Source organism: Ambystoma mexicanum, chromosome 6q, assembly GCF_040938575.1.
Source record: "Ambystoma mexicanum isolate Mex_15411 chromosome 6q, UKY_AmexF1_1, whole genome shotgun sequence".
Classification (NCBI taxonomy): Eukaryota; Metazoa; Chordata; class Amphibia; order Caudata; family Ambystomatidae; genus Ambystoma; species Ambystoma mexicanum.
In genome coordinates, this window is record NC_090937.1 from 1,671,651,057 (window position 1) to 1,671,661,117 (window position 10,061).

The window sequence follows — 10,061 nt, forward strand, 5'->3', positions numbered from 1 at the left end:
CTTCCCCAGCCTTCCTCTCTGTATCCTCCCTTCCTTCCCCAGCCTTCCTCTCCTCCTCTCTGTATCCTCCCCTCCTTCGCCACCCTTCCACTCCTCTCTGTATCCTCCCCTCCTTCCACTCCTCCTCTCTGTATCCTCCCCTCCTTCCCCAGCCTTCCACCACTCCCCCTCTCTGTATCCTCCCCTCCTTCCCCAGCCTTCCACTCCTCTCTGTATCCTCAGCTCCTTCCCCAGCCTTCCTCTCCTCCTCTCTGTATCGTCCCCTCCTTCCCCAGCCTTCCTCTCCTCCTCTCTGTATCCTTCCCTCCTTCCCCAGCCTTCCACTCCTCTGTATCCTCCCCTCCTCTCTGTATCCTCCCCTCTGTCCCCAGCCTTCCACCACTCCCCCTCTCTGTATCCTCCCTCCTTCCCCAGCCTTCCACTCCTCTCTGTATCCTCAGCTCCTTCCCTAGCCTTCCTCTCCTCCTCTCTGTATCCTCCCCTCCTTCCAAAGCCTTCCTCTCCTCTCTGTATCCTCCCCTCCTTTCCTATCCTCCTCTCGGTATACTCCCCTCCTTCCCCAGCCTTCCTATCCTCCTCTCTGTATACTCCCCTCCTTCCACTCCTCCTCTCTGTATCCTCCCAGCCTTCCCCAGCCTTCCACCACTCCCCCTCTCTGTATCCTCCCCTCCTTCCCCAGCCTTCCTCTCCTCCTCTCTGTATCTTCCCCGCCTTCCTCTCCTCCTCTCTCTATCCTCCCCACCTTCCCCAGCCTTCCACTCCTCCTCTGTATCTCCCCCTCTCTTTATCCTCCCCTCCTTCCCCAGCCTTCCACTCCTCCCTGTATCCTCCCCTCCTTCCCCAGCCTTCCACCACTCCCCCTCTCTGTATCCTCCCCTCCTTCCCCAGCCTTCCCCTCCTCCTCTCTGTATCCTCCCCGCCTTCCACTCCTCCTCTCTGTATCCTCCCCGCCTTCCACTCCTCCTCTCTGTAGCCTCCCCGCCTTCCACTCCTCCTCTCTGAAGCCTCCCCGCCTTCCACTCCTCCTCTCTGTAGCCTCCCCGCCTTCCACTCCTCCTCTCTGTATCCTCCACGCCTTCCACTCCTCCTCTCTGTATCCTCCCCGCCTTCCACAGCCTTCCACTCCTCCTCTCTGTATCCTCCCCGCCTTCCACTCCTCCTCTCTGTATCCTCCCCACCTTCTCCTCCTCCTCTCTGTATACTCCTCTCTGTATCCTCCCCTCCTTCCACTCCTCCTCTGTATCCTCCCTGCCTTCCACTCCTCCTGTGTATCCTCCCCGCCTTCCCCAGCCTTCCACTCCTCTCTGTATCCTTCCCTCCTTCCCCAGCCTTCCACTCCTCCTCTCTGTATCCTCCCTGCCTTCCACTCCTCTCTGTATCCTCCCCGCCTTCCCCAGCCTTCCACTCCTCCTCTCTGTATCCTCCCCGCCTTCCACAGCCTTCTACTCCTCCTCTCTGTATCCTCCCCGCCTTCCACTCCTCCTCTGTATCCTCCCCACCTTCCCCAGCCTTCCCCTCCTCCTCTCTGTATCCTCCCCTCCTTCCACTCCTCCTCTCTGTATCCTCCCCTCCTTCCCCAGCCTTCCACTCCTCCTCTCTGTATCCTCCCTGCCTTCCCCAGCCTTCCCCTCCTCCTCTCTGTATCCTCCCCTCCTTCCACCACTCCTCTCTGTAGCCTCCCCTCCTTCCCCAGCCTTCCACTCCTCTCTGTACCCTCCCCTCCTTCAACCACTCCCCCTCTCTGTATCCTCCCCTCCTTCCCCAGCCTTCCACCACTCCCCCTCTGTATCCTCCCCTCCTTCCCCAGCCTGCCTCTCTGTATCCTCCCCTCCTTCCTCTCCTCCGCCAGCCTTCCACTCCTCTCTGTATCCTCCCCTCCTTCCACTCCTCCTCTCTGTATCCTCCCCCAGCCTTCCACAACTCCCCCTCTCTGTATCCTCCCCTCCTTCCCCAGCCTTCCACCACTCCCCCTCTGTATCCTCCCTTCCTTCCCCAGCCTTCCACTCTTCTCTGTATCCTCCCCTCCTTCCCCGGCCTTCCTCTCTGCATCCTCCCCTCCTTCCCCAGCCTTCCTCTCCTCTCTGTATCCTCCCCTCCTTCGCCAGCCTTCCACTCTTCTCTGTATCCTCCCCTCCTTCCACTCCTCCTCTCTGTATCCTCCCCTCCTTCCCCAGCCTTCCACCACCCCCCCTCTGTATCCTCCCCTCCTTCCCCGGCCTTCCTCTCTGTATCCTCCCCTAGCCTTCCTCTCCTCCTCTCTGTATCCTCCCTTCCTTCCCCAGCCTTCCACTCTTCTCTGTATCCTCCCCTCCTTCCCCGGCCTTCCTCTCTGTATCCTCCCCTCCTTCCCCAGCCTTCCCCTCCTCCTCTCTGTATCCTCCCCTCCTCCTCTCTGTATCCTCCCTGCCTTCCACTCCTCCTCTCTGTATCCTCCCCGCCTTCCCCAGCCTTCCACTCCTCTATGTATCCTCCCCTCCTTCCCCAGCCTTCCACTCCTCTCTGTACCCTCCCCATCTTCCCCAGCCTTCCACCACTCCCCCTCTCTGTATCCCCCCTCCTTCCCCAGCCTTCCACCACTCCCCCTTGGTATCCTCCCTTCCTTCCCCAGCCTTCCACTCTTCTCTGTATCCTCCCCTCCTTCCCCAGCCTTCCTCTCTGTATCCTCCCCTCCTTCCCCAGCCTTCCACTCCTCGCTGTACCCTCCCCTCCTTCCCCAACCTTCCACCACTCCCCCTCTCTGTATCCTCCCCTCCTTCCCCAGCCTTCCACTCCTCTGTATCCTCCCCTCCTCCTCTCTGTATCCTCCCCTCCTTCCCCAGCCTTCCACCACTCCCCCTCTCTGTATCCTCCCCTCCTTCCCCCGCCTTCCACTCCTCTCTGTATCCTCCCCTCCTTCCCCAGCCTTCCACTCCTCTCTGTATCCTCCCCTCCTCATCTCTGTATCCTCAGCTCCTTCCCCAGCCTTCCACTCCTCTCTGTATCCTCCCCTCCTTCCCCAGCCTTCCACCACTCCCCCTCTCTGTATCCTCCTCTCCTTCCCCAGCCTTCCACTCCTCTCTGTATCCTCCCCTAATTCCCCAGCCTTCCACCACTCCCCCTCTCTGTATCCTCCCCTCCTTCCCCAGCCTTCCACTCCTCGCTGTACCCTCCCCTCCTTCCCCAGCCTTCCACCACTCCCCCTCTCTGTATCCTCCCCTCCTTCCCCAGCCTTGCACTCCTCTCTGTATCCTCCCCTCCTTCCCCTCCTCCTCTCTGTATCCTCCCCTCCTTCCCCAGCCTTCCACCACTCCCCCCCCTTTGTATACTCCCCTCCTTCCCCAGCCTTCCACTCCTTTCTGTATCCTGCCCTCCGTCCCCTCCTCCTCTCTGTATCCTCCTCTCCTTCCCCAGCCTTCCACCACTCCCCCTCTCTGTATCCTCGCCTCCTTCCCCAGCCTTCCACTCCTCTCTGTATCCTCCCCTCCTCCTCTCTGTATCCTCCCCTCCTTCCCCAGCCTTCCACCACTCTCCCTCTCTGTATCCTCCCCTCCTCCTCTGTATCCTCCCCTCCTTCCCCAGCCTTCCACTCCTCTCTGTATCCTCCCCTCCTTCCCCTCCTCCTCTCTGTATCCTCCCCTCCTTCCCCAGCCTTCCACCACTCCCCCTCTCTGTATCCTCCCCTCCTTCCACTCCTCTCTGTATCCTCCCCTCCTTCCCCTCCTCCTCTCTGTATCCTCCCCTCCTTCCCCAGCCTTCCACCACTCCCCCTCTCTGTATCCTCCCCTCCTTCCCCAGCCTTCCACTCTTCTCTGTATCCTCCCCTCCTTCCCCAGCCTTCCACCACTCCCCCTCTCTGTATCCTCCCCTCCTTCCCCAGCCTTCCACTCTTCTCTGTATCCTCCCCTCCTTCCCCAGCCTTCCACCACTCCCCCTCTCTGTATCCTCCCCTCCTTCCCCAGCCTTTTCCTCCTCTCTGTATCCTCTACTCCTTCCTCTCCTCCTCTCTGTATCCTCCCCTCCTTCCCCTCCTCCTCTCTGTATCCTCCCCTCCTTCCCCAGCCTTCCACCACCACTCCCCCTCTCTGTATCCTCCCCTCCTTCCCCAGCCTTCCACTCCTCTCTGTATCCTCCCCTCCTTCCCCTCCTCCTCTCTGTATCCTCCCCTCCTCCTCTCTGTATCCTCCCCTCCTTCCCCAGCCTTCCACCACTCCCCCTCTCTGTATCCTCCCCTCCTTCCCCAGCCTTCCACTCTTCTCTGTATCCTCCCCTCCTTCCCCAGCCTTCCACCACTCCCCCTCCCTGTATCCTCCCCTCCTTCCCCAGCCTTCCACTCCTCTGTATCCTCAGCTCCTTCCCCAGCCTTCCACTCCTCGCTGTACCCTCCCCTCCTTCCCCAGCCTTCCAGCACTCCCCCTCTCTGTATCCTCCCCTCCTCTCTGTATCCTCCCCTCCTCCTCTCTGTATCATCCCCTCCTTCCCCAGCCTTCCACCACTCCCCCTCTCTGTATCCTCCTCTCCTTCCCCAGCCTTCCACTCCTCTCTGTATCCTCAGCTCCTTCCCCAGCCTTCCACTCTTCTCTGTATCCTCCCCTCCTTCCCCAGCCTTCCACCACTCCCCCTCTCTGTATCCTACCCTCCTCCCCAGCCTTCCACCACTCCCCCTCTCTGTATCCTCCCCTCCTTCCCCAGCCTTTTCCTCCTCTGTATCCTCCCCTCCTTCCCCTCCTCCTCTCTGTATCCTCCCCTCCTTCCCCAGCCTTCCACCACCACTCCCCCTCTCTGTATCCTCCCCTCCTTCCCCATCCTTCCACTCTTCTCTGTATCCTCCCCTCCTTCCCCAGCCTTCCACTCCTCTCTGTATCCTCCCCTCCTTCCCCTCCTCCTCTCTGTATCCTCCCCTCCTCCTCTCTGTATCCTCCCCTCCTTCCCCAGCCTTCCACCACTCCCCCTCTCTGTATCCTCCACTCCTTCCCCAGCCTTCCACTCTTCTCTGTATCCTCCCCTCCTTCCCCAGCCTTCCACCACTCCCCCTCCCTGTATCCTCCCCTCCTTCCCCAGCCTTCCACTCCTCTCTGTATCCTCAGCTCCTTCCCCAGCCTTCCACTCCTCGCTGTACCCTCCCCTCCTTCCCCAGCCTTCCAGCACTCCCCCCTCTCTGTATCCTCCCCTCCTTCCCCAGCCTTCCACTCCTCTCTGTATCCTCCCCTCCTCCTCTCTGTATCCTCCCCTCCTTCCCCAGCCTTCCACCACTCCCCCTCTCTGTATCCTCCTCTCCTTCCCCAGCCTTCCACTCCTCTCTGTATCCTCAGCTCCTTCCCCAGCCTTCCACTCTTCTCTGTATCCTCCCCTCCTTCCACCACTCCCCCTCTCTGTATCCTACCCTCCTCCCCAGCCTTCCACCACTCCCCCTCTCTGTATCCTCCCCTCCTTCCCCAGCCTTCCACTCTTCTCTGTATCCTCCCCTCCTTCCCCAGCCTTCCACCACCCCCCCTCTCTGTATCCTCTCCTCCTTCCCCAGCCTTCCACCACTCCCCCTCTCTGTATCCTCCCCTCCTTCCCCAGCCTTCCACTCTTCTCTGTATCCTCCCCTCCTTCCCCAGCCTTCCACCACTCCCCCTCTCTGTATCCTTCCTTCATTCCCCAGCCTTCCACCACTCCCCCTCTCTGTATCCTCCTCTCCTTCCCCAGCCTTCCACTCCTCTCTGTATCCTCAGCTCCTTCCCCAGCCTTCCACTCTTCTCTGTATCCTCCCCTCCTTCCCCAGCCTTCCACCACTCCCCCTCTCTGTATCCTCCCCTCCTTCCCCAGCCTTCCACCACTCCCCCTCTGTATCCTCCCCTCCTTCCCCAGCCTTCCACTCCTCCTCTGTATCCTCCCCGCCTTCCCCAGCCTTCCACTCCTCTCTGTATCCTCTCCTCCTTCCCCAGCCTTCCACTCCTCCTCTCTGTATCCTCCCCTCCTTCCCCAGCCTTCCCCTCCTCCTCTCTGTATCCTCCCCTCCTCTCTGTATCCTCCCTTCCTTCCCCAGCCTTCCACTCCTCTGTATCCTCCCCTCCTTCCCCAGCCTTCCCCTCCTCCTCTCTGTATCCTCCCCTCCTCTCTCTATCCTCCCCTCCTTCCCCAGCCTTCCACCACTCCCCCTCTGTATCCTCCCTTCCTTCCCCAGCCTTCCACTCTTCTCTGTATCCTCCCCTCCTTCCCCAGCCTTCCTCTCCTCTCTGTATCCTCCCCTCCTTCCCCAGCCTTCCTCTCCTCTCTGTATCCTCCCTCCTTCCCCAGCCTTCCTCTCCTCTCTGTATCCTCCCCTCCTTCCCCACCCTTCCTATCCTCCTCTCTGTATCCTCCACTCCTCTCTGTATCTTTCCCTCCTTCCACTCATCCTCTCTGTATCCTCACCTCCTTCCCCAGCCTTCCACCACTCCCCCTCTCTGTATCCTCCCCTCCTTCCACTCCCCTCTCTATCCTCCCCTCCTTCCCCAGCCTTCCACTCTTCTGTGACCTCCCCTCCTTCCCCAGCCTTCCACCACTCCCCCTCTGTATCCTCCCTTCCTTCCCCAACCTTCCACTCTTCTCTGTATCCTCCCCTCCTTCGCCAGCCTTCCTCTCTGTATCCTCCCCTCCTTCCCCAGCCTTCCTCTCCTCCTCTCTGTATCCTCCCCTCCTTCCCCAGCCTTCCTCTCCTCTCTGTATCCTCCCCTCCTTACCCAGCCTTCCACTCCTCTCTGTATCTTCCCCTCCTTCCACTCCCCCTCTCTGTATCCTCCCCTCCTTCCACTCCCCTCTCTATCCTCCCCTCCTTCCCCAGCCTTCCACTCTTCTGTGTCCTCCCCTCCTTCCCCAGCCTTCCACCACTCCCCCTCTGTATCCTCCCTTCCTTCCCCAACCTTCCACTCTTCTCTGTATCCTCCCCTCCTTCCCTAGCCTTCCACTCCTCTCTGCATCCTCAGCTCCTTCCCCGCTTTCCACTCCCCCTCTCTGTATCCTCCCCTCCTTCCCCAGCCTTCCACTCTTCTCTGTATCCTCCCCTCCTTCCCCAGCCTTCCACCACTCCCCCTCTCTGTATCCTTCCTTCCTTCCCCAGCCTTCCACCACTCCCCCTCTCTGTATCCTCCTCTCCTTCCCCAGCCTTCCACTCCTCCTCTGTATCCTCCCCGCCTTCCCCAGCCTTCCACTCCTCTGTATCTTCCCCTCCTTCCCCAGCCTTCCACTCCTCCTCTCTGTATCCTCCCCTCCTTCCCCAGCCTTCCCCTCCTCCTCTCTGTATCCTCCCCTCCTCTCTGTATCCTCTCTTCCTTCCCCAGCCTTCCACTCCTCTCTGTATCCTCCCCTCCTTCCCCAGCCTTCCACTCCTCTCTGTATCCTCCACTCCCCCTCTCTGTATCCTCCCCTCCTTCCCCAGCCTTCCACTCTTCTCTGTATCCTCCCCTCCTTCTCTCTGTATCCTCCCCTCCTTCCCCAGCCTTCCACTCCTCTCTGTATCCTCCCCTCCTTCCCCAGCCTTCCACTCCTCCTCTCTGTATCCTCCCCTCCTTCCCCAGCCTTCCACTCTTCTCTGTATCCTCCCCTCCTTCCCCTCCTCCTCTCTGTATCCTCCCCTCCTTCCCCAGCCTTCCACTCCTCTCTGTATCCTCCCCTCCTTCCCCAGCCTTCCACTCCTCTTCTCTGTATCCTCCCCGCCTTCCCCAGCCTTCCACTCCTCTGTATCCTCCCCTCCTTCCCCAGCCTTCCACTCCTCCTCTCTGTATCCTCCCCTCCTTCCCCAGCCTTCCCCTCCTCTCTGTATCCTCCCCTCCTCTCTGTATCCTCCCTTCCTTCCCCAGCCTTCCACTCCTCTCTGTATCCTCCCCTCCTTCCCCAGCCTTCCACTCCTCTCTGTATCCTCCACTCCCCCTCTGTATCCTCCCCTCCTTCCCCAGCCTTCCACTCTTCTCTGTATCCTCCCCTCCTTCCCCTCCTCCTCTCTGTATCCTCCCCTCCTTCCCCAGCCTTCCACTCCTCTCTGTATCCTCCCCTCCTTCCCCAGCCTTCCACTCCTCTCTGTATCCTCCCCTCCTTCCCCAGCCTTCCACTCCTCTCTGTATCCTCCCCTCCTTCCCCAGCCTTCCACTCCTCTCTGTATCCTCCCCTCCTTCCCCAGCCTTCCACTCCTCTCTGTATCCTCCCCTCCTTCCCCAGCCTTCCACTCCTCTCTGTATCCTCCCCTCCTTCCCCAGCCTTCCACTCTTCTCTGTATCCTCCCCTCCTTCCACTCCTCCTCTCTGTATCCTCCCCTCCTTCCCCAGCCTTCCACCACCCCCCCTCTGTATCCTCCCCTCCTTCCCCGGCCTTCCTCTCTGTATCCTCCCCTAGCCTTCCTCTCCTCCTCTCTGTATCCTCCCCTCCTCTCTGTATCCTCCCTTCCTTCCCCAGCCTTCCACTCCTCTCTGTATCCTCCCCTCCTTCCCCAGCCTTCCACTCCTCTCTGTATCCTCCACTCCCCCTCTCTGTATCCTCCCCTCCTTCCCCAGCCTTCCACTCTTCTCTGTATCCTCCCCTCCTTCCCCTCCTCCTCTCTGTATCCTCCCCTGCTTCCCCAGCCTTCCACTCCTCTCTGTATCCTCCCCTCCTTCCCCAGCCTTCCACTCCTCTCTGTATCCTCCCCTCCTTCCCCAGCCTTCCACTCCTCTCTGTATCCTCCCCTCCTTCCCCAGCCTTCCACTCCTCTCTGTATCCTCCCCTCCTTCCCCAGCCTTCCACTCCTCTCTGTATCCTCCTCTCCTTCCCCAGCCTTCCACTCCTCTCTGTATCCTCCCCTCCTTCCCCAGCCTTCCACTCCTCTCTGTATCCTCCCCTCCTTCCCCAGCCTTCCACTCCTCTCTGTATCCTCCCCTCCTTCCCCAGCCTTCCACTCCCCAGCCTTCCACTCCTCTCTGTATCCTCCCCTCCTTCCCCAGCCTTCCACTCCTCTCTGTATCCTCCCCTCCTTCCCCAGCCTTCCACTCCTCTCTGTATCCTCCTCTCCTTCCCCAGCCTTCCACTCCTCTCTGTATCCTCCCCTCCTTCCCCAGCCTTCCACTCCTCTCTGTATCCTCCCCTCCTTCCCCAGCCTTCCACTCCTCTCTGTATCCTCCCCTCCTTCCCCAGCCTTCCACTCCTCTCTGTATCCTCCCCTCCTTCCCCAGCCTTCCACTCCTCTCTGTATCCTCCCCTCCTTCCCCAGCCTTCCACTCCTCTCTGTATCCTCCCCTCCTTCCCCAGCCTTCCACTCCTCTCTGTATCCTCCCCTCCTTCCCCAGCCTTCCACTCCTCTCTGTATCCTCCCCTCCTTCCCCAGCCTTCCACTCCTCTCTGTATCCTCCCCTCCTTCCCCAGCCTTCCACTCCTCTCTGTATCCTCCCCTCCTTCCCCAGCCTTCCACTCCTCTCTGTATCCTCCCCTCCCCCTCTCTGTATCCTTCCCTCCTGGGTGCAGTGCCCCCCCCCCCGCTCCGCCCCGCTCCGCCCCCAGGGCCTCTGCACCCCCTCCCCTGCGCAGCCCCCGCGTCTCTCGAGTCAGGCCGCCTCGGCCTCTTCGCCCGTCACTTGCCCACTGCCCTCTCCCTCCCGCAGGGCTCAGGCACCGTACCTGTGCACGCTCCGTGCACCCCGCTGTGCACTGCGCCTTCCTCCGGCTTACGTCCTGGACCAGGGGACCGGGGTGCAGGGCCCAACACAAGCCGCGGACACAGCGAGCGCAGCCCGGCCCTCCCCCGGGGAACCGAGCAGGAGGATGCCGTGCTGCACATGCGCAGTGCGCACTGGGCGGAACGCGAGCTCACCGGGTGCACGGAGAGGGACACGTGCTCACCGGGGACTGTATTTACTGTAACACCGAGCGGAGGCGCCCGCGAAGAAAGGGGCGTAACCATCCTCTGACAGCGCCTCCCTGCAGAACATGCTCCACCGCCCTTCAACACACGATCGCAGCAGGCCACGCCCATCAGGCGGCAAACACGAGGATGACAACAGAGAGAGGACTGACACAACGCGACCCCCCCCCACCTCCACTCCACTCCTAACAAAGAACTAGGGGGGCATTAGCAGCCTCACGAGGCATGAGTTGCC

General features: G+C 61.0%; 1 protein-coding gene across 1 annotated transcript in view; it reads right to left on the bottom strand.

Annotated features, from left to right (window-relative positions):
- LOC138517030 (zinc finger protein 850-like) overlaps nucleotides 1-9,854 on the bottom strand; it is a 79,215-nt gene extending 69,361 nt beyond the window's left edge. Inside the window, exon 1 of the mRNA XM_069632540.1 lies at nucleotides 9,583-9,854. The gene's annotated coding sequence lies outside the window, so the exon portion shown is untranslated. The remainder of the gene's footprint in view (nucleotides 1-9,582) is intronic.
- Nucleotides 9,855-10,061: the final 207 nt, after the last annotated feature.